Source organism: Numida meleagris, chromosome 1 (assembly GCF_002078875.1).
Source record: "Numida meleagris isolate 19003 breed g44 Domestic line chromosome 1, NumMel1.0, whole genome shotgun sequence".
Taxonomy (NCBI): domain Eukaryota; kingdom Metazoa; phylum Chordata; class Aves; order Galliformes; family Numididae; genus Numida; species Numida meleagris.
This window is the reverse complement of record NC_034409.1, coordinates 142788662-142811152: the sequence shown is the minus strand read 5'-3', so window position 1 is coordinate 142811152 and position 22491 is coordinate 142788662. Positions and strand designations below refer to the sequence as shown.

At 45.0% G+C, this 22491-nt stretch overlaps 1 protein-coding gene across 4 annotated transcripts in view; it reads left to right on the top strand.

The window, feature by feature from the left end:
• The window catches only part of FARP1 (FERM, ARH/RhoGEF and pleckstrin domain protein 1), a 205392-nt gene continuing 184801 nt past the window's right edge, over positions 1901 to 22491 (top strand). Inside the window, exons 1-2 of one of the 4 annotated variants that reach the window (XM_021416328.1) lie at positions 1901 to 2191; positions 3003 to 3183. The gene's annotated coding sequence lies outside the window, so the exon portion shown is untranslated. Of the gene's footprint in view, positions 2192 to 3002; positions 3184 to 17756; positions 17850 to 22491 lie in introns of those variants that run through there. The other 3 variants (XM_021416320.1, XM_021416336.1, XM_021416360.1) reach the window with 3 other exon arrangements.

Genomic DNA, 22491 nt, shown 5'->3' with positions numbered 1-22491 from the left:
CAGCAGCAATTAATGCTTTTCGGAAGTATACAAGCTGCTGCCATGTGTCATTTCCAAAAGAAAAATGCTTTTTAGGGAAGAAGTGCTGCTTAGAATTGTAGAGAGCATTAATGGGAACGGATGGGTGAGAGATGCCTTTATGACTCACTGGATAAACAGCGAGAGAGAGTAAATTCTTGACATTTTTAGATATTTAGATGTTGATCACTAGTTGTGCTCCATTCTTCCAGAAGACTCAAGAATCGAGAGTCAACTAAATAAACCAGACACAAGCTTGTCTGCGTCTCCTGGAGAAGTGGCCAATATGTTAGCACCTTTAATGCCTCAGTAAGATTACCATTCAATAATGGTCACTGCTGTTTTTTGGAGCGCAGTAATGAATGATCAGTAGCTGCAAGGCAACTTATTACTTCTGTTTAGTACTGAGAAAAGTTTCGAGGTCACTCAGACTTGGAAGGCACTGAAGATGACCTCATTCATTCGATATAGATTACAACAACTCTGTGTTAAGTGTGAATGAGACATTAGTGATTGGGAAGCCTATGTAAAAAGCACCAGGAAATTCTAAATGCTGTGGTTGGCCCTTGCAGTACTGCTCTTATCCTAACTGCGCCTTAATTAGTGATTAAACCTGCTGACAAAATAAGTGTTTGGAAAAAATTATGTCTGTGTTCTTAATCCCCGTTCATGTTCTTAGGCTGAAAGTGTAGTCATTCCTCTTGGTTTTCTACAGACAGACCACCATTTTGTATGGAAAAGGTCCGGGGAGAATAACAATAGTTACTCTCTTATCAAGTGTTGACAGCTAAGGACAATTTCCAGCCTTTCAGTCAGCTCCCTATGCACTTTGGTTAAGGTTTGGGAGCTGACCAAAGAAATGGCTCTCAGAAGGTTGGTTGGTATATTCCTACAGATACACTGAGGTGTCTGCAGTGAGGTGTTTGTGCACAGAGGCACTGCTGTTGACAGCAGAGGAATTTGTCTTTGGAGGATTAAGCAAAGGCACAGCTTAGAGGAGAAAATGTTTGCAGTGTTCTCATATTGGGTTCCTCAAACGGTGTACAGGTGCTGGGTTCTCAGAAGTGTTACTTTAATAACTCATGCTCAGTTCACTGCTCCTTCATAAGTCAGTGAGGGAACCTGTAAGGCGTGAAGTGTTTCCCCCGTGTTGCTCATTGCTGTGCTCTATCCCACCAGACTTCTTCAGGAAAAAATGCTGGGTAAAAGACAGGAAAAGGCCAAAAAAAAGATACACTTCCTTAGGATTAAGTTAAACAAATGGATAGCGGTGTTTCAAGAGCTTCTCCTAAGTGTATTTGGGAGCCTTTTTGCCATAGCTCTAGAACTTCTCTGAGGAGATGAACGCACAGCATCTCTGTGAGAGGCATGGTCCCCAGACCACCCTTGCGTGGCGTTCTCCTCAAAACCCACGTACTGGAGACTTTTTGAGAAGCAGCCCTTGACATCCAGCCTGCTGCCACTTGTTGAATTCTGTCCGGGGATGTGCCGTCATCTAACGATGAACGAAGCGAGCCGGCTCCCGGGGCCAACCCCTCCTACTGGGTACCGTGTCCCTGCGGGCCCCGTAACAGCACGGTCTTCCAAGCCACAGAAAGGGACAGCGGCATCCCCTGCTTCCATGAGGCGGGAGGGCGGGCCCCGCCAGGAGCCGCCCGCCTCTCGAAGCTGCCCCTCAGCGCGGGGTGCCCCGCGTGGCGGTGGGCGCTGCTCCCGCCTCCGACGGCCGCCAGGTATCCGGGCGGCGGCGCTCCGCTCCCTCCGCCGCGGGTAGCGCCGAGACGGGCGGCCGCGGCGATCCGCCGCCTGTGAACGCTGGAGGGGGCTGTCGGCCGCCTCCTCCCGCCCGCGGCTCCCCCTCCGGGAGGGGGCAGGGTTAGGGGAGGTGCGGCCGCGCTGCCCGGCGTCCAGTTCCCGCTCCCCCGGTCCGCGGGCGGCAGCAGGATTCTCCGCCGCCTCCCTTCTCGGCGCCCGGCCGGGTGGGCTCCCCGCGCTGGAAGCCGGACATGGCGACCCTGCTCCCTCCAGCCCCCCGCCGTCCTCCTTCCCTTGCCGCCGCCTTCTCCTCCTCCTCCCCGCGGAGCTTTTAATGGCTCGGACCTCCGGCGACCGAGCGCCACTGCCCCTGCAGCAGCCGCAGCGAGGAGATCCGGCAGCCCCAGCCCCGCGCACGGTAAGGGCGGCACGGCGAACAATGGGGCCGGGCGGGCAGCGCGGCGGGGGCTGCGGGGCGGGCGGCGGGGAGCGACCCTCCCCGGGCGGTGACAGCGGCGGGCACCGCTCGGCTCGGCGTAATCCCATTAGCGCCGTAAGCCGCGGGGCGGCACCGCGCCGAGAGGCAGCCGCCCGCCCGCTGTCCGGACTGCGCCCGGCCTCGGGGCAGCGGGGGCGGGCGGGCGGCGCGGTGCCTTTTGTTGGCCCCTGAGCCGGGAGCCGGAGCCCCGGGGCAGCCTGCGCTTGTTTCCCTCTGGCCGCTCCTCCGCCCCCGGCGGCCGGCTTCCTGGCCGAGAGGGGCGGAGAGGCGGCTCCGCCGGCGGAGTCCCCTCGGGGCGAGGGGCAGCGCGGGTACTCTCCGGGCCGGAGCCGCTCCCCCCGTTCCCCGAGCGGTGGGGCCGGTAGGGGGCCGCCTGGGGGCCGCTGTCCTCCGCGGGTCGCAGCCCGCGGCCGGGGCCCCGCGACGCCTCCTCCGTGGCCTCGTGTGCGGGCTGAGGAGCCGGCAGGAGAGTTGTGAGCATGCAGAAGTTTATTTCCAGAGCGGCAGCTTGCCTGTAGTAGGCCTTATCTTTTGTGCTTCCACTTTTTTTTTTTTTTTAAGCACACGCAAACTCTGTGGAGCTTTCTTTCTTTTTTTTTTTTTTTTTCCCCCTAAGTTGCCGGATTTGCTCGGTTGCTGGCATGAAATAAATGAAACGCACTGCCTATCTGTCCTCGGTCCTAGCCCTCCTCGTGGGCTTTCCTGCAGCGCAGTGTGTCTGTCCCTGCAGAGCGGGAAACGATTACTGCAGAGGAGCAGAGCGGCTCGGCCCTGTCTGTTGCTGTCCCCGGATACTTTGCCTCTCGCTCCGGGTGCTGCTTCCAGTCCGTGCGCACAGCAAGCAGTTGATCCTGGAGCTGGGCCAACCACAATAGCGCTCTCCAGCAGCCCGGTTTAGCAAAGCCCCAAACGTAAGCAAAGTCCCAAACATTCTTCTGAATTAAGATCTCTCTCTGTCTCTCTCTTTTTTTTTTTTTAATAATGATTTTGTTGTTCCCTCCTCTCTGTACTGGTGGATGTGGTGTCCAGCTCGTGAGTGGGCTGGAGCCACTCAGAAGCCAGAAGGAAAGCAGTGAATCCACATTATGGGTGTGTGAGTGTGTGTTCCAGGCACTGCGTTTCACCTGTAGGGATGTGGCTGTGGGCTGGGATCCCCGCGGTCTTTCTGCTCAGCGCTCCCACAGGGATGGTGCAGCCCCACCGTCAGGCTTGCTTTCCTTTGGAAATAGCAAGGGTCAGGGCTTATACATAACGTGTCGAGCTCTGACTGCTATTTGTGAAAGTTTAAACACCGCTGTGTCCGCTCAAACACTGAGTTCTTCTTTTCTCGCAGACTGAAGCTCAGATTTAATTGTGGAAGGAGTTGTTGGCAGCAGAGCCACCGCCATCCTTGTGGGAAGGGGTCAGGAAACTGCGCTTCTCTGCTTGTTTTTTGCACAGCCTTATGAATGGCCACTGAAAATGCGTTCTTCTTCTGTGCTGTTTTCTTGAACAAGGCAAATAAAGGAGGAGAGTTTATTAATGAGGGCAGAATGTTTAACACACACAGTGACATGCAACTTCAGAATGTCAGGAGTTGGTGGGAGACTGAAAGTGTAGCACCAGAGCCTGACTTCTGTGCAATGACTGCATTTCAGATTGGAAGTCCTTTTATTTCCAGAATTGACACAGTTCATCAGTCATTGTGTAATCAGTGTCCTAAAACTGGTTACTTGTAACCAAATTTTGTGAAAGAAAATTATGGATGATGAATGACCAAAAGGGGGTTGCCATTTAAATGTGATGGTTTAAATGAGAAAAGAAAAAGACTTGCTCTAGGAGATGTATTTCTGCGTTAAAATTCAGACAGAGAATTGTAAATGTACAGAACCGTTCAGTAAATTTTCCCTGCTGAATTGAGATTAAGAAAAAATGCAAGCTTTTGCTTAAGAAATTCATATATGATGAGAACCAGCATTTCATTAAAAAAAGAAACCACAAAAATTCTTGATGCTGCTGGCATCAGATTCTGCCAGTGCTGGCAGCTTTTTAGGTTATGTATGTTCTGTGATGGAGCTGCACCCTTTGCCTTAAAGTATCTTTGCATTAAGGCATTGGCTTCCTCTTGGGCTGAGATTTCTACGAGTTTGCCCTCTGGAGCAAGCCTCCCAGGGGACTTGTGGAGTCTCCTTCTCTGTTGATATTCAAGACCCACCTGGACACTCTCCTCTGTGACCTGCTATGGGGAACTGTTTTAGCAGGGGTTGGACTCAGCGTGTTACAGAGGTCCTTTCCAACCCCTACAATTCTGTGAATCTGTGAAATGCAGTGACTCCCAGGCAGGAATCTGCTGGAGCAGGAAACTGGGGAAGATTGGCCGCTGGACCATCTTGTGCTCAGTACTTGCAGTGAAAATTTGGCCAGTGGGTGGAGAAACTTGAGGGCTGGTGGTGGGCTGGAGAATTCCCTTTAAGTACCTGTTCTCTTCCTGTTTGTGGAAGCATAGAATGGCTTAGGTTGGAAGGGACCTGAAAGCCCACTCACTTCCAACACTCTACTGTGGGCAGGGCTGCCACCCTCCAGAACAGGCTGCCCAGGGGCCATCCAACCTGGCCTTGAGTGCCTCCAAGTGCATATGAAGCAAAGGGACGTCACTGAATTCCTCCATGCGGGGAAAAAATGGCACCCGCTGACATTCATTGACACTTGGTGAATGTTTCTGGTGCTGTGTTTCAGCAGTGGTGGCAGTGACAGTGGGTCACCACCGCTGGTGCAGATTTTTGCGAGCGTGGCATGCTTAGCTAATGGTGGTGACTGTGTTGAAAAATAAGTGTCTTGTAGTGGATAATTCGCTCTATCAAATAGTGTTATTGTATTCTCTGTATCTGCTGTAGTCTCCTTGGAGATAAATAGGAGGCATTACTTTTGGAGCAAACTGAGTACATCGGTTTTGTGGGGTTTTTTGTTGTTGTTGTTTGGTTTTTTTAGGAAGGCATGATAAAAATATTGACTCTGTCCACCAACTTGCCTCACTTGTTCTGTTTCTTCTTTTGGAAACTGGTGTGCTTGTCTGAAAAGGGCCTTTTCAGACCCTTGATTCCATGACCTTGAAAGGTTGCAGTTTGTGTATTTTCTATGGTGGGTTTTGTTGTTTTTGCGAATGCTTGACTGACTGTAGGTGCTGAGTAGGCTGTGAAGTTTGTAGTTTACAGCTGGACTGCTGACTTAGGGGGAGAAAAGGGGCAACTGCTTTTCTGGTTGTAAAAGCGCGGAAGACTAATTACAGAGGTATAAAAGGTCACTGGGCTCAGCCAGCTTTGAATTTGCGCAAAATGTCAGTAAATTTGCCCTGCAGAAATGTAGACGAGACAGACAATTAGGTCAGCCTTCGTCAGATGTGGGCACTATCTTGTTTGTAATCAATTGCAGCATTATGAGCTCTTTAGGCTTGCCTGTAGTGAAATGAAGTTGATTAAATATTAGGAGAGAGGAAAATATGAGGTGCCTTCTGGGGGGGATTTGAGACATGGAGTATGAAATGACTTTTTAAATCTGGATATATAAGTTGTGGAAATTATTTTTACTGTTTGGGTATTTTAAAAAGGGCTTAGAGAAAAAGAATGGTGGCTCTGTTAGTTGCTATTCTAATAAAATGAAGCCTTGTTGGTGAAGTTCGTGGAGGTGCCAGCGGGCTGCTTTCTGTTGGTCTCAGAGGGAATCGTGATTTTTCTAACAAGCCCTTGGAAGTTAGGCATCTGTTTTGGTACTGCTACGCAGGGTGGAACAAAGAGCATCAATCTCAAGTCACGGAGTTTGGATACTGAGCTTCATGGCAGAAGATGGCTGTGCAACGCACGTTTGTTGCTGGGTGTGAGGAACTGGTGCAGGGCTGGCTGGTACCTTAGTGTAAGTAGTGAGTTTGCTGCCTGGGTTTTCTATCTGCTGCTTGCCATTAAATATATGTATATATTTTTTTCCTCTGCCTTAGCATCAAAGCCAGAGGCTGCTATCCTGTGGTACAAGATTTCTAAAATGAGTAGTGATGTTAGCAATGATTAAAGTCCTAGGTACCTTCCAAATATGCTTTGTTTTGGGGCCAAAGTAAAGGTGTGGAGCTCGCAGGGTGACAGGACATCCCAGAGTATCATTCCATCCTGCACAAGCTATTACAGAAATCCTGCAGCTGGAGATGTGCCATGTGGGTGGCTCTGTCTGAGGGGAAGCTGTGGCTTTCTGAGCTGAGACATTACAGCAAGCCATCCCTGCTTGAAGCAACAACTCCCTTCTAGTGCAGACCACGCGGGAAATAGGATCAGTGCCTCTGGGACAGGCTGCTGGGGTAGCTGGGTTGTCTGGTGCAGAATGCTGCTGGGAAAGAGCAGGTTTTTTTTTTCTTTCTTTTTTTTTAGGTCAAAAGATGACTTACTGGTAAGCTGGAGAACCTATCAGGAGTGCAAATACCACCAAGTCTCAGGTGCTCCTCCCAGAGGCTGCTGCTCCTGCTGGCCACTTGCTGGGCTTTCTGCACCTCTGCTCCCAACATACTGCGGGCCCTGGTGGCTGACTGCTGCTCGCTGACAGCGGTCACTCATAGAATCACAGAATATCTCTAGTCAGAAGTGGCCCATAACGATCATGGAGTCCAACTCCTGGCTCCGCACAGCACCACCCCAAATCCAAACCCTATGTCTCAGAGTGTTGTCCAAACGCTCCTTGAACTCCGGTGCTTGGGGCTGTGCCCACTGCCCTGAGCAGCCTGTTCAATGCCCACCGCCCTCTGGTGCAGAACCTTTCCCTAACCCCCAGCTGCCCTTCCCCTGACAGCTCCATGCCGTTCCCTCGGGCCCTGTCGATGTCAAAGAGAGCAGAGCTCAGCGCTGCCCCTCCGCTCCCTGTGAGGAGCTGCAGCCGCCATGAGGCCTCCCCTCAGCTCCTCTGCTCTGGGCTGAGCAAACCCAGGGACCTCAGAAGCTCCTTATATGTCTTCCTCTCTGGACCTTTCAGCACTGCATCTCCTTAGCCAGGGACCCTTATTTCCAGTCACCTGAACCACAGGCACAGGTCACAAAGAGATTTGTCAACTTATTTCAGGAGCAGACGTGGCACTGGGCTGGTGATCAAACAGCGCAAGGAGGGTCATGCTGCTCAGTAACCTGTGTACATTTAATTGGCTCTTTCTGCTCTACATCACGTGTTTTTTTCTGCTGATTATCCTCTCTCAAATAATTTCTTTCCATGCCTGGATTAAACACTTGAGCTGCAGACCTTGTGTTCATTTCTCCCGTACATCTCAAAATGTTATTTTTGGTCGTGTCCCAGTGTCTGTCTCCTGACGGAACGATACCAGAGGTGCTCTGGGAGACCTTGGCTAGCCCAGCAGTGGAGCAGGCAGGCTGCTCATTAGTCTTTTATGTCTCCCCTTATCAGTTTTACTGCGAAACTCCCTATCGCTTTGCTTGCACATGTTGGAATAATGAGGCGTCCTGTTCGGCAGGTTTATGTGGTGGTGATTCTGGCCTGAAAGGTCAGGGGAGGGGAGGGTTGCTATTAAATTGTATGAAATGGCGAGTATGTCTTTGGTAGCGGCCTTTTTCCCTTCTGAGGTGAGTTTTAATCTCAGACAAAGAGGGGTAGGAATTCTTAGCAGGCATTAAAGCTGAGTAATACGGGAGTTATTTTCCCTGACATTAATATGTAAGTGAAAATGAATTGTAAAAATAAACCTCTTCTAAAGAGGACAAGAGAGGCTGTGGGGTAACCGCTCCCTGCCCTGTTGGAGCTGGGCTTCCCACCGCTTGGAACGCAGCAGGTATCTGGAGCCTCTCCCTGCCGCTGTGCTCTTCCTGTGATGGTGGGAAGGCAAGGCAGGTATGTTTGGGGTGGAGGAGATGGATTGCTTTCTGTTCTTCCTCTCTCTCATTTCTCTTTCAGCCTGCCATGAATTATCCAGGAGTTTGCTGCCGGTTATGGCGTGCCATCCAAGGTGAAATGATTTTGGCTTTGCTTTATTTTGTTAATTCTCTGCAGTCTTATGATTGCAATAACAGTGATTACAACTGGGAAGGGTCTGGCCAGCTCTTACTGTGGTTTATAATAGTGGTGTCTTTTTCAGATTAAAGAAAAGCATGGTTTGTTTAGTTTGTCCTGCTTGAGGTTATTTTCTCAAACATTGAGGCTAAAAGGGAAGGTAAAGATCTTGTAAGAGGAAGAGTCTGTAGAAATTACTGTGTTTTTTTTTTCTTTTCTTTTTCCCACTCAGAAGAGTTTTCCTGTTTTCCAGTTGGTGTTTAGACCCTTAACAGTACAGCGAATATTAATGGTAAAATGTGGAGGGAGTTTCGGTTCTTGGACCTTTCTGAGGTTTGGGAGCATGTGTAACTTCATGTACCCAAGTAGTTTGAGTGCATTGTAGAAGTTAATGCTCTTCATATGAACTTGTAAGAATAACCTCCGTGGAGGCAATTGGCAGCCTGTTTGGAGACTTCAGCTCCTGTCTTCATGGAAATTCATCCTGAAAATCTGTTTAGCACTGTGTTTGTAAGACATTAATATCAACCTTGAAGATGTTGAACACTGAATGTTTTTGCTGCATTTTTGAACAGAGACATCGCTATCTGCATGTCAGAAGACTAACTCTATGACTGTGCGGTTGTAACCAGTATTCATTAGCTTTTTTATTTTTTTTTTACAGTTTAGCTAAATTAATTGATGCAACGTGTAAAATAAAATTGTTTAATGTTCTGATGCAGAGCCATTTTTTTCCCCCAGCGTCCTTTGAAATGTTAGCTGTAATTGTCAGTACCATTAAAAATAAACCACTAGAACCCGTGAAGAGAAATAGAAAATGAGCAGAAAGGAGAGGGTTCCTAAAATATATGACCAATAAATATTGAACCTGAAGGTAGCAGAGAATATCCTAGCAGTGTCTCAGTAGCAAATAAATAAATAAGTAAATAAAAGAGAGCAGATGGCGTGATAGTATTCCGGTGGAGAGAAGGGCAAGCAGCTCTGCCATGTGAATATCAAGAGGGTTTTAGAAGGCACTGTAATGAAGTCCTGCTCACAGCTCCGCGTTTACTAATAATATTTGAATTATGAAATAAGTTGCAAATGGAACGGTTCCAATGACATGGGGTTGGTTCGCCTGAAATGAGCGAGTCAGAAGTGAACTTGGAAGAATTTCCCAGTAGGAATGTAGGTGGCAACTTCTCATCCCCTAATGTGAAATGAGAAGAGGGGGTGGTGTCAGGAGAGGGGTGAGGAAGGGTCGGTGGTGCGGCGGCAGCTGTGGGAAGAGCATCGGGCTGGTAGAAACTGACCTTTGCTAGCTCTGGTGTTCGCTGACTTGTGAGCATGTTGTGTAATAGCACTTTTATCCCATAAAGCAACAGAGCTGTGGGGTAGGGGCAGAGAGTCCATGTGGAATTCGTGCCCTGTTGTCTACCTTCTGAAGTGCACGTCAAGGAGAGTTTTGGAGCCCAAACTAAAAATGTCAATCAGGCAATACCTTGAACATGAGCATTCCTCCTGTAATGGTGTGTGCGGTGACTGCCTGCTAAGGCACCAGAGAAATCACTGAAGCAGTCTCTGGTTGTAGTAACGCTTCAAGGATCATGTGAAGCAATGGACGAGCAAATGACACTTGATGGCAGCTCTCTGCTTGAGAGAACCAGACCCAGGGAAGCCAGTCTTGTCTTCCTGAATGAAGGGAGAGTACGTGATGGAGGAGAGCCAGGGACTAATAGCAGCACACGACGAGCGTATGACTGAAAAATTAGATCATTGCCCTGATGGAGTGGGATAAGTCTGTCTGTGCATACAGTGAGAAGGGCCAGTTCATAAGTGTTTTCTTTGTCTGCAGCCAAGCTGCAGACTTTTCATTTTTGTCTGATTATAAAAACAAAAAAACCAACAGCAAGCTCCCCACTCAGTCTATATATCCAAGAAAATTCAGGCATATATGGAAAAGAATGAAAACCAAATGTGGTATTCTTCTTAATCATGTATTTGCTGAGGTTGCTTTGACTGTTAGGGCTGCTGGTAAAATTTCATGGGACAGTGGATAGAACTGCAAAATCTACCTTCAGGCTTCCCTTATTTAAAAGCAAGAGTAATGTTTGAAAATCATATTTTGTTATTACTTAAGCTACGCAAGCCAGACAATAGGCAACGTGATGAGAGCAGACCAGCTAATACATGGACAAAGCATAACCTGATGAAAGCTGAAATAGCTAACTGGAGGGATGGTGAGCCTGTTTGAGTGTGGATGAGTGGTTGTAAATAACAGAACTACGTGTTCCTTCCCACTGTTATGTAAAGAAACGAGAGGGAGGCTTAGGTATACCTCTTCTCTCTCAGTTTGGAATCTCTGCAGAAATCTGTATTTTTGAGGATGTTTCTGGCTGCAGGATGAGATGATCCCTGTCCTTCAAGAAGATTGAAGGGAAGGGAAAATGGTAGCTCCGCATCTACACAATAATCTGCAGGAAGGTGCAAACTGCTTCTAGAAATTACAGAGCCTTGCATTATCGGCTGTGCTGGGTTAACCTCAGAGCGGGGTGCCTTTTAGACAACGGGATCGGAGAAAAGTTCCAGCTTGGCAAGGAAAATGTGATTTGGAGACAGGGAAGGCAAAATTAATCAGAATAATAGGTCTGGCCCTTGCAAGTAGGTTGAGCCTAATGAAATTAATATCTGGAAATTAATTATAAAACCAACCTGATAATGTTTAATAGGACTTAGAGGATATTTGTGAGTAACTCCAGGGTTTTTTTGCAGAGGCATTCCCAGGAGCAGATTAAGAATATCTGCTTTTCGTTTCCCACAGAATATCCAAATCACAGCAAGCAACCCTACTGTGCTCGTGTGCGTGTGTTTCCTTTTGCAATCAAGCAACAGCTTGGCTCAAGTTTGCAAAGGCTGAAATGCTGGAGAGTTGGATTATATGATATCAGCCAGGGAAAAGTTTCCTGAAGACTTTTGGCACTGCCTGACTCTTGTGAAATAAAATACGCTGCAGCAATTTGTAATTTGTGTGTGCGTGTTAACCAATGGCTGCATTTATTCTAAGCATTAGCTAGCTTGTTTATGGTAAGTCCTGGAAAAGGCTGTTTTTTCATTCGACTTCCAGGCTAAATTTAATTGGAACCTTGTCAGGAAGAAAAGCTAGCTGGGTCACTTTGGAAGCGTTTAAGGAAGGTTTCGTAACTCCTTCTTTGGTATTCCTCCAGTAAGGCCGGATCCTTTTTATCTGTGAAGCTCAGAGCTCCAGGGGACAATAAAGACTCAAACCAATCGGAAGTAATTGCACCGAGATCATCAGCATAGTTTTGTTTAATTTACAGTGTGTGTTTAGTGCTCTCCTGTTGGGGAAGTTTAATCAAATTCCTCGTGCTGCAGGGACAAGACGAGGAATCACAGCACCAAGGGTGCTCGCCTGGAGGATCCTGCCTTGTGTGTGTGTCGTGTGGTTGCGGGAGGGGAGTTCTAAAGCTGGGTGCTTCTGCTGGAGCAGTTCTCTGCTGGGCTGGGGCCAAAGGCTGCCTGCTGGCTGCAGCGGGGTGCTTAGGGCATCAAGGGAAGGGAGCTCCGCTTAAGTATTGAAGTTGCATGGCAATATATGCCGCAAGATATTTGAACCCATTACTTTGCACTTGTTTCTTCTGTCTCCCCTTTATTTCTCCTTTCTTTCCCCTCCTCAGAGTTCTCGTATGTCTGTACTCTCTGGTTTGGTAGGATGTTTCTTTTTTTCTGATTTGGCAATGAAGTTGAATTTCTTTGAGGGTCAAAGAAGAGCGTAAGGTAAATTGAGGTTCTGTCCTTCTGCCCATCATGTGTGCTGCTGCCAGCAGGCCTGGGAAGAGCCATTAGCCTGCCTTAGTTTTAATGATGATTTGTGAGCAAAAATACACCCAATGATACCATTGCCATTGCAAGGCTGAGGTTAGGGGAATGTATTTAATTGCTAGAAATTAACAAGTACACAGGTCTTTTGCTTGAAATACAAGGCACAGAATTCTAACTCTGGATAATTTAGATCAATGAAGGTGGGTTCTATTGGTGCTGTTTTTATGAGGTTTTCAAGAGTAAGAATTGTTCAGTGTTCTCCAAACCTGGTGGTACTGTTTACGCGTATAATATTTACTTTCTTTTCCTTCTTGGATTCTACACACATTTTTTTTTTTTTTTTTAATGCGGCTGCCATCTGTGACAGCATTTTATAGTGTTTGTCCATAATATCCGTATCGACCTTTTCCATTGATAAGACAAACGAGGTGGAAAGGCACACTGTCAATGTTCTGTAAAGTTTCAGTAAGCTGACAGCCAAAGCAGTTGTTGGTGTAGAGCCATGGAACTTGTTAGCTGTTCTTCTACATCTTCAACAAGTGTAGGTCTGCAAGTTTTGAACAATTCTCCCTTTCTGTTACTCTTCCTGCTTTCTTAGCAGTAAGTAAGCAGTGCAAATCTTTGGAGGCTTATCTGGGGTTTCCATGGCCCAATGCTATGCATTATCATGTAAGTTCTAAATACGCCTCGTTCTGTACTGTGCGATTAAGAAAGAAAAACTTCAAGAAAACATGCACTGATTGTGGAATGGTTACCAAAGAAAGTGAGCTATTGATGTCTGTGGTCATGGTTGATTTTTTATCATTTGTTTTTCCACTGAGAGAAATCCATCTCATTTTTCCATGGATTCACAAGTCAATATTTTTTCCTGTCGCTTAACCTTGAAGAGTGAACACGTATCTTTTACTCTGTGGTAGACTGGACGTTATATTCTGACTGCTGATGACCACTGATATTATCTATTTAAATTTTTGTTCAGCAGTTTGTAGAGTGAGGTTCCTGCTTCTCCTTCCCATTGTATTTCAGTGCTGAGTTGAAGTTTTGGGTAACTGCAAACTTGAGCCAGTGTTTGTAGGAATTCTGGCAGTTGTCCTAAACTGTCTTTCATGTATCCAAAATCTGATTCAAGGTTGCTCCCTATAAGGGCTGATATTTTTATACAGGCTTCTTTCAGATGTCATAAATACCACTGCTTCCATTAAAAGAAAAAAACCACCCTACTCCATAGTTTATGATCTTACTGTTGGGGATTTTTCCTTCCGGTAAATAGGCTTTTGTAAAACTGCTCGGATTCTTCCTACATCTTTAAACTTCCTACTCAACTTGCATACCATATCCTTTGCGTGCCCCTGCGAAAGGTCAGTTCCTCGCTGCTCCGCTGCAGCAGGTTCCCTGTTCCCTTTTGTTCTGCTGGGGGTTGCCCAGCCTTGGCACAGGGGTTGTTACCTGCGGAAGGAGCGCTGCCTGGGTGCTGCTGGGGCTTTCTGCTAATTGGCTTTTCGGAAAAATCACGTGTAACCTAGTTACTGGATCATTAGATCTGTCAGTCTCTCTCCTGGCTTCTGGATGTTAATATTTCTGCTCGAGCAACTATTTTTCTTTTTATAGAAAACAGTCTGTGCTGCTTTTTCTCTTGAAAATGTAGTTATGTGTTATTTTTATGCTGAGCTAAAGCGGTCTGTGATTAATAACCTCAAGGTTCCCTTTTGTTACCGTAGACGTAGTCATTTTATCTGTGTTAGTGAGGCATAGATCCATGGTGACCTATTTTGGTTAGCGTGTCTCTGTTTTCTGGGCTGAAGGTTGATGGCAGAAGTGCATCTTGTTATTTCTTGGGTATGCTGGAGACAAAAAGGGGAACAACATACCAAAGTGGAGCACAGATACTGTTCCTCATGACATTAGAGATGTGTTAAGACTATGAAAAATTTAAAGTATCAAACTTAAAGAACTGCTTCTAACAAGGAGTTCATTTACATACCTCTGAGCAGTTTTAAGAGCCTTCAAGCAAACTTGACCTTGCTACAGGAACTGAGGAAGGTGCCACTGTTCCCTGCATCCGTTCTCAGAGGTTCTCTGCTGCCTGGCACTATGGGTTCCTCCCTGAGATGGCCACGAATTTTATTTTGTTAGTTGGATGCAACTTTGAAGGCTCCTCACTGAATGGATCCATTAACAGAGCTGCCCAAAGCACAGCTTGTTTTTGCTGAGCATGCAAAAAGTTGAAGTAACTTCACAAGCTGAGAGCTGCGGCAGCACACTGTTTATTTTTCCTTAAAGCTATATTGCGTCTGGCTGTTCTGCATGTTTGGAATTTACTAACTGAGAGCAAGAGACTTTACATGGAATGAATAACCATACCTGTACTTTTTTTTAAAATTATCTTTCATTTAAAAAAAAAATCCTGTTTCTTTAACTTAAAATATCTAACAGCTTCATAGGTAGGTAGCTGCTGTTTATCAGTTTGCCCATCTTAAGCACTTCAGACAGATGGGAACCAAGCCATGACTCCTCCAAGCTGCACACGTAGTTGGTGTTCCCTAACTCCGACTAACTGCTCATAGCAGCAGTTGCAAGACTCGTGCTTGCTTGCAAGAAGGGTGCAAATGCCGGGGCGATGACTGTGTCTGCTTTGTTTAGTAAATAACCTCAATGGTTTTTCTAGCAGTTTTATTTAAACTTGATTCACTGAAAGAGAAGTGTAATTCACTTGGAAGCTGAACTTTCTGAGACAGTGATACAGAGAACACCGGGTAGGCCTGGTAAATGGGAGTGAAACAAAGGATTCATCAGAGCAAACAGAGGAGAGATGTGGAGGGCAAAATACTAACATTTGGCTTTTGGCTGATCACTGCAGGGTGGAAGTCTTTTGTCCTGAGTCCATGCAACCAACCTGGCTGCACTGTGTGGGCTGAGGATAGTGCTGGCTCTTCTGGTGTGCTGAAGGTGATGCGGGGACATCGCACTGGGAGAAGGGGGAATTAGGGCTAGCTAGACAGCAGCATGTGTATTGTATGCGGTCTTCTGTTGTTGTTTTTTTCCCTGTAGTCCTGTATTGCAGGGACTTAAGTGTATTGGTAGCTGTTCGGCATTGATTGTAGTGTGGCGACTGATTGAAATGAGTTCTCTTTCTGTAGTCTCTAATATCAAGTAGAGCTTATCAAAATTATTGCAAGGCTAGAAAGTTAATAGACTGGCTCATATTTAGAGTTGATTTTAGCATAGCTAGGAATTAACATACTTCCTGGTGTGAACCTTTTATTCTGTGTATGAGTTGTTTTGTGCAAACAGGCTGCTTACTTGCTATCCAGGGATCGCATATACCTCCCCAAAGTGTTACCTTGCAGGTGGTACCACAGGCATCATCTTTTCTTTCACACTATAAGTACTTGAAAAGGTGACATTGCTCTATAGGTCCTACTCTTGATGTATGCAGAAAATGTGGCTTTCTATAGGCAGAAATGTTTGTGTGGCCTTTTCTGAAGGGGCAAGAGGGAGGGAAGATTTCCACGCCCCTCTCTAGGTAAATAGGCTGTCTTCCAACACATACTTTTTCTGTGTTTTATTCCTGGATAATCGTCTCTCCTCGGAGATGTTCCTGCACCATCATCCAGAAAGACTGGTGCTCGCACTGCTGCGTGCAACTTGACCTTCAGTCCCTGCTGGCTGAAGAAAGAGAAACTGAAGCACGTTTCCACATAACCAGATGCAGAAACATGAAAACCATTAAGATTTCTTTCCAAACCAATGGGAAAACATCCCCCTTTCTGAAGGGTTCCCTCATTCTTATGGGCTATTTGTGCATAGATTGATTAGAATCTCCTGGTAGTAATGCAAAATGTTCATTTGTTGTCTTATTCTGTGCTATCCCAGCTGTGGAGACAGCTGGAATGAGGATTTTCTCGAAGCGTCAGTAAACTGGAAGAGAAGTTTTGGAACTTTTTGGATGTTTAAATTGTAATGGGAGGTCAGATTGCAGTTGCTGGCAGCGCTCTTCTAGTATTTCACTAGGATTTCCAGTAAAATTATTTCAGTATGGAGGCAGCAGCTTGGAAACGTTAACTTAAAATGAGCAATGTGAGATGGCTGCAAAGTTTAATACAGGGCTTGGGAAGAAGCACAGCTGTGGAAGGTAAGCAGATTGACTCCAGGGCAGATAAAAAATAATTTAAACATCTTTTCTTAAAAACTTCCTGTTAAGAATAAGGCTGGCAAATTAAATTTGAACCATTGTAATTACTGCTGCAGGGGCCTTACCTGTACCTGTTAGTTTCACTTAAATAGAAAGCTTCGGATGAGTGACAGTCAAACTAAGTAGGTCAAAAGATGCACCTTTTTATTGCGTACAGTCATTTAAAATATGTAAGGCACTGAAGGAGAGCTGCCCTTCAATTTTTTAGATCTCTGTTTTGGTGTCTTTACATTGGATAAAGTTCTGCTTTTACATTTTTGGAAGTGCAACTATTTTCATGTTTTGAGATACAGAAGAGGTTTTGAGTTACAAATTTGATTTCAGTTTGGCTACCAGATGCAGGGAAAGTATTCTCTTTTTGAATAAACTCAGGATTGAAAACTCATTTGGGAGCTCAGAAAGCAGGAGAGCTTTTACTTCTTCCTTTATCCCTTTTTAATCTATGAACAAGATAATCAGATGGGAGAAAATAAGGATTATGTGCATTAACACTTGAAATACATAAAGAACTATAGCTGTCTAACTGAAGGCACTGTGTAAATTAGGCATGTCACAGGGCTGGTGGTTTTTTTTTTAGACACCTAATAGATTTTCTCAGTATTTCAATAAATTTGACTGCTAGTTAATTGAAAAATTAGTTATGATGGCCAAACCTTAATCTTTCCATTGCATAATAAATCATTTTGTCTTAAATGGTAATCATGTTTGGGGTGTTTTTTTTTTTTTTTCAATTTCTGATGCATTTTGAAGATGACATTTAGGACATCTTAGTGTTTTAAATTTAATTCCTTCCAAATGAAGTGTGCTGAACACCATAGTAAAATCAGCATTGCAGTATGAAGAGATGATCACCTGCTCATTTCTAACACAAAGGTTGTAAAAGCAATACATGTAAACACAGCTACATAAAACTTAGAAATGCGTGTAAATATTGCGTAACTGGTTGGTTATGGAAAGAAGAGCAGTAAAGTAAATGTAAAGAGTTACCTAATTGCAGATAAATATTTACAGGATATATCAGTTGATAGGCATGAACCTCTAGAGGAAAATGGCGAAGGCAATCTTAATGTGAATTTTTGCTTGCTAATATGTGTTATTTTTCTCCCATTAGGACCATAAAATTTATTAAAAATCCTTCAAAAATAGTCTTTTTTCCCACTTTCCTGAGTTTAATGTAGCAATTGAGCATGTATCGAGTATTTAGTGAGGTGAGTCAAAAGAACACTGTCAAGGTGCAGACTATGACATCACACTGTACTTCTTAAATGCTGAAGGGCAGCTGGTTAGAAGGACTATTTTTGTTGTTATTACTCATACTCTGCTGCAAGAAGAATATCCATTTGTTTCCAAACAAGGCCTGTGATAATTCTCCTACTAGTCCTAGTCTGGGAAGCTCAATATCATGAGAGGCATGAGCCTGTGCTCATCTGTGCCTATTCTTGACTTTCACCTCATTTTCCTCTGCAGACTACTTGATGCGTGGCTGATTGTGTATTCACATGAGATTTCTTTCCTCTATACATGTGAACTTGAATTTCCTGCCTCTTCACTTCTTGGGGGGTGAGTAAAATAACCTAGATGCAGAGCCTTCCAAGCACAATTCCTGGAAACTGTGGGCTGTTGTGGGCATGTTTATTTTTTACTTGTCTCCTTGCTGTGATAACCTCAACTTTTTGAGGAAGGGAACAGACAGTTTATTTTAAAACCTGTTAGAGCAAAATGCCATCTAAATAAGCAACAGCAGATCCCTTCATACTTCCGAGCTCAACTTTCCTTTCCAGAGGCTAGGAAGACTTTTTCTGAGTCTGACCAAACTATGTCTGGAGTGTAGATCGATTCTACCCTGTGATTTCAGAGGTTTCTTCAGCAAGGCAAGACTGAAAACAAACTCAAAGAATCTCACATACACTTAAATTGGAAAGTGCTGTGCTTGAAATTTTCTTTTTCAGTTGTCAGGAGCTCAGTTCAGTCAGTCTCTGTTTGTCCTTGTAGTCCAGGGCTGTTTTGCCCCCAAGTCTTAGTGAAGTTCAATGATGAAGGAACGCTGTTGGTGTTCTGATGCGTAGTCATATAGTTTTGCAGTGTTTTTCTCATGCCCTTCTTCACCTCCCTTCCTCCATCTTCTCCCTTGTGGTTCCATCTAAGGTTTAATTTTACAATAATGAGACTTCTAAATTTTTGCTTGCATTGTATTTGATACCAGGAGTTGGGCAGCATAGCATAGATGTGCCTGCTGACCTCCTTTAACAGTTCGAAGATTTCAGCACTTTCTCTTTTTGTGGTTGGATCTAGAAGGGATTGTCATAGTTGTGGCAGTGGTTCCCAGAATATTCATCCATGATTTATGGCTAGTCACAGGCCTTCCCAAACACGCCTGGTGTGACAGTAGCTTCCCATTTGGGTTAAATGAGAGTGCAGTTAAATAGCCTTTTGTTTAGGTGAGACAATAGTCTCTGAAAGATGTTTTTCTTAACAAAGGTCTTAGAAGGCTGTGGGCTTGTGCTGAACAGTTGGAGCGCTGCTGGTGGTTGGCTTCATTGTCTCGCTCCTTGACTGAATGAATTCTGAAGAGCACAAAGAAGCATATTTAAAAATCATGTCATTTCATGACAGTAATTGTTCAGATACTGTTACCAGAGGGGTTTAGCAAATTCGCCTGGAAAACATCTTTGTTACAGCACTTTGACTTGCCCATTGAACCTGAATGCAGGAAAAAAAAAAAAGACTTGATTGCAGAAGCACCTGGTAGATTCTCTGTGTTGAGCATATAACAGCTTAAGAGGAGCAAAATCTAGAGGCTGTATATAGAAGCAAGTAGAGCAAGAGTCACTACTTCTGAAATAACCTTTCGGGCAGTGGTACATACACCATTTCAAGAACGTGTCTGTTGTTAGGCAGCGTGAACTACCATAGCAAAGTTTCCTGCTGGTGAGTAGGTCTTGCCGAGGGCTGTGAAGCTCGGTGCAGCATTCCATTCCTTCATAGGGTTTGTTTGAAAAATGCCAGGATCATAAGTTGCTGAAATGGGAAACATGAAAGGAATTTCAGGGGCTGAAAAAAAAACCCGGGGCAGACAAATATATCTTGACATTAACTTCAAAGGGTCTGTAATACAGAGGAAGTTGTTAAGGCTGAGTTTGACTATAGGTTTGTACTAAACTGGGAAGAACTGGCGTTGAAAGCACAGAAGCACTGAACAAGGTAAGTACTGATCTGCTTATTGGCCTGAGGGAAAAACTGGCCTATTCTTCCTTTTTTAAGAGAGTTTTCAAATATCTTCTGTTTGAACTGAATGAATGACCATACTAAAGAATCTGTTTTTCTGAAATTTGTTATACCTAGCATGCAAATTGCTGGTGGTGGATCCCATGGCTGAAATAGCATGATTCTGAGTGCTTATAGAGAACTGTAAGTCATGACTTTTAATGGCCATTCTCTGTCCAATTGGACTGGTTGGCTAAAAGTGGCCTTGGACTAATAAATTATCTGATGTTGAATGATCTGGAGTCATGTGTTCTGATCTCTTCTAGCACCGTTAAGTTATTGAATAGTTCCAGTGAAACATTCATGGAGACATGCCTCATTTTGTGTATTTGGAATCAAAACAGTGGTGCTTTTCCTCAGTAAATGTTCTTAGAGTTAGCAGAACTCAGGGACATGCAGAGACAGAGAAAGGAGGTACCAAGAACTATACTGGAGATGTAGTCCTAGATGCTTCTACAGCTTTGCTTTGAGACACAGCGTTGCGATAATGCAGTGTTATACCACAAGAGGTGGGGCAGCAGTTACATGGTGTTGTTGCTCTGGGTGGAGTTGCACTTTGGTGAAGGAGCTGCTCTTTGGAAATCACGAAGAGTCACTGAAAAGGTCATCTTGGCACCTGTATTGGTGTTTGTGGGTTAATCACTGAGCCAAGACATCTAGACCCAAGAACACGATCTGAGAGAAGCTAACAGATGGACTGCCATCTGACAAATGCTGCCAGTGTCTCAAGGAGGAGGTGACCTTTTCATGCAACAGCAGAAGGCACATCAGAGGCTGAGCTCTGGTGTTCAGCGGCCTTCTCAGTTGTATTTCAAGTTGTGTTAAGAGTTATTGTTGCTGTTATCTGCTGCCCAGGAAGGAAAATGTGGGCAACTGTTCTGTTGCCAGCCTGTCGTAGCAACCAGTGGGAACCAACTGTGGTTTTATGCAGAAGTTCGTGTGGTCAGCATTGTTCAGCTGAGAGCTTGGATAGTGGGTGAAGTCAATCTCCTCTAGGCTCCCTGGCGTTGAGTGGTTTGTGCAGAACAGGAAAACCACCACCCACTGCAGGAGTTAGAGGTTGACTGAAATAGCAGCTGAGCCCAAGGCAATATTAGAACAGATTGGTTTGTTGCTTTTGTGGCAAAGCTCTGTGTGCACAGCACAATAGGAAAGCGTGAAAGGTGGTGTTTTATGCCAGAGACAGAGGGCAAGGGGCAAGAGAGGTCTGGCTGGCCAAGCTGTTATCTGGAAAGAGATTTCAAGTTGGAAGTTTCCTCATGATTGATTCCTAGTGTGTTTCAGGGGAAGGACTTTGCGTGTGTTTCAGCTCACTCTGTTTCTCTCAAGAGAAATAACACACCTCAGCTCTTAATATTTTCTAGATACTTTAGCTATAAATAGATGATACTGCAAAATGCAAATTCATTTCTCTCTGGAAGCACAGTTAGTGTTTCTGAATGGAAATCAAACTACATATACTTTCTTTAGGGTACTTTAAGCATGTTTTTAACAACAGATAAGAAATCCTTCAGGCTAACAGCTAGGGACAAAGTATAATAGTATTTATAATGTGGTGCTAGGGCTGTGCAAGTTGGTATATGTCTCACCTGGCAAATGGCAGCCTAAATCTGTTAGTGCCTCATAAATCTCAGGCCTTTTTCTTGACATCCTCCAGGTTTGTAGTCTGCCTGCCATCTATTTTAGGAGACTTTTGTGAGGAGAGCTGCGTGAGTGGTAGGGGATGTGAAGGAAGAACAGGGTTTTGCGCTGTATGTTGTGTCTTCCCTTGCCAGTCAGCTTCTCAGTCCTGCAGGAGAAGAGCAGCCTCTTTGTTCTTCCTCCTTCCTCTTCCTCATCACCTTCTAACTACTTTTCAGAAGCCGTGCAGCTTCTCAGATAACTTTCAAATTTGCTAGCACAGCACTGTAATGGAGTTCATTCAACTAAAGTGGGGGACAGGAGGTCTTCTGTAACTCATCTGTAATGAAGCTTTTAATATCTGTTTAGCACAAAACAGAAGTGAGTAAATCCAGTTGTTCAATATAGGTGAAATTATGGATTAGTCACACCTAATGCAGTCTGGAAACGTGTAGTCTAGTTGTGTTCATGTAACAGGAACATGCTTAATCAAGTGCAACCACAGCGGGAAGCAAACCTTTGTCTGTTTTGTGACTTCAGCAGCTGTAAGCAGCTAGGGAGATGGACATCAAAAGATTATAGAATCATAGAATGGCCTGGGTTGAAAAGGACCTCAAAGATCATCGAGTTTCAGCCCCCCCTGCTGAGTGCAGGGTCACCATCCACTAGACCAGGCTGCCCAGAGCCGTGGCCAGCCTTGAAGATTGGACTTCGCAGTGCTGCACATATTGCTGAAGATTCCTGGATCTGGAACACAGGATTTTGTCCCATTGGTTCCAGCCAGAGATCTGGTTTAGCATCCTACCTCAACTAATGGCCAGTAGTGATGTTCTGAGGGAAAAGATAGTGATCCCTCCCAGCTTTTTGGCAGGCTTCAGTTCAAGGGCTTTGAGCAAGCAAGTCATGTTTGCACCTTTGTTCAGCAGCCCCAGGCAGACTTTCTCATATAAATACATCAAAACATGCGCTAATCTGTTTTAAATTTTTGCTTTCACAACATCCTCTGAGAATGAGTTCTGCAATTAATTGTAGTGTGGAAAAAGTACCTCCTTTTCCTCTTGTTTTTAAACAAGCTGCCAGGTAAACTTCATTTTATGCTGCCTAATTCACATTCTGGGACATGGCTTCCTATCTGCTTTCTTTTTAATGCCATGCTTTTCTGTTTTTTCCTCTGGAGAGGAAGACATAATTCATTGTTCTAGTCCATAGATATCTGAGGTGATACAGTAGTACTGTTTCTCCCTTTCTTACCTGCTCTGTTTCCTTTCTTCTGCCTTGTTTGTGCATGGATGTTTTCTATTCTGCTTCAGTTTGTGCC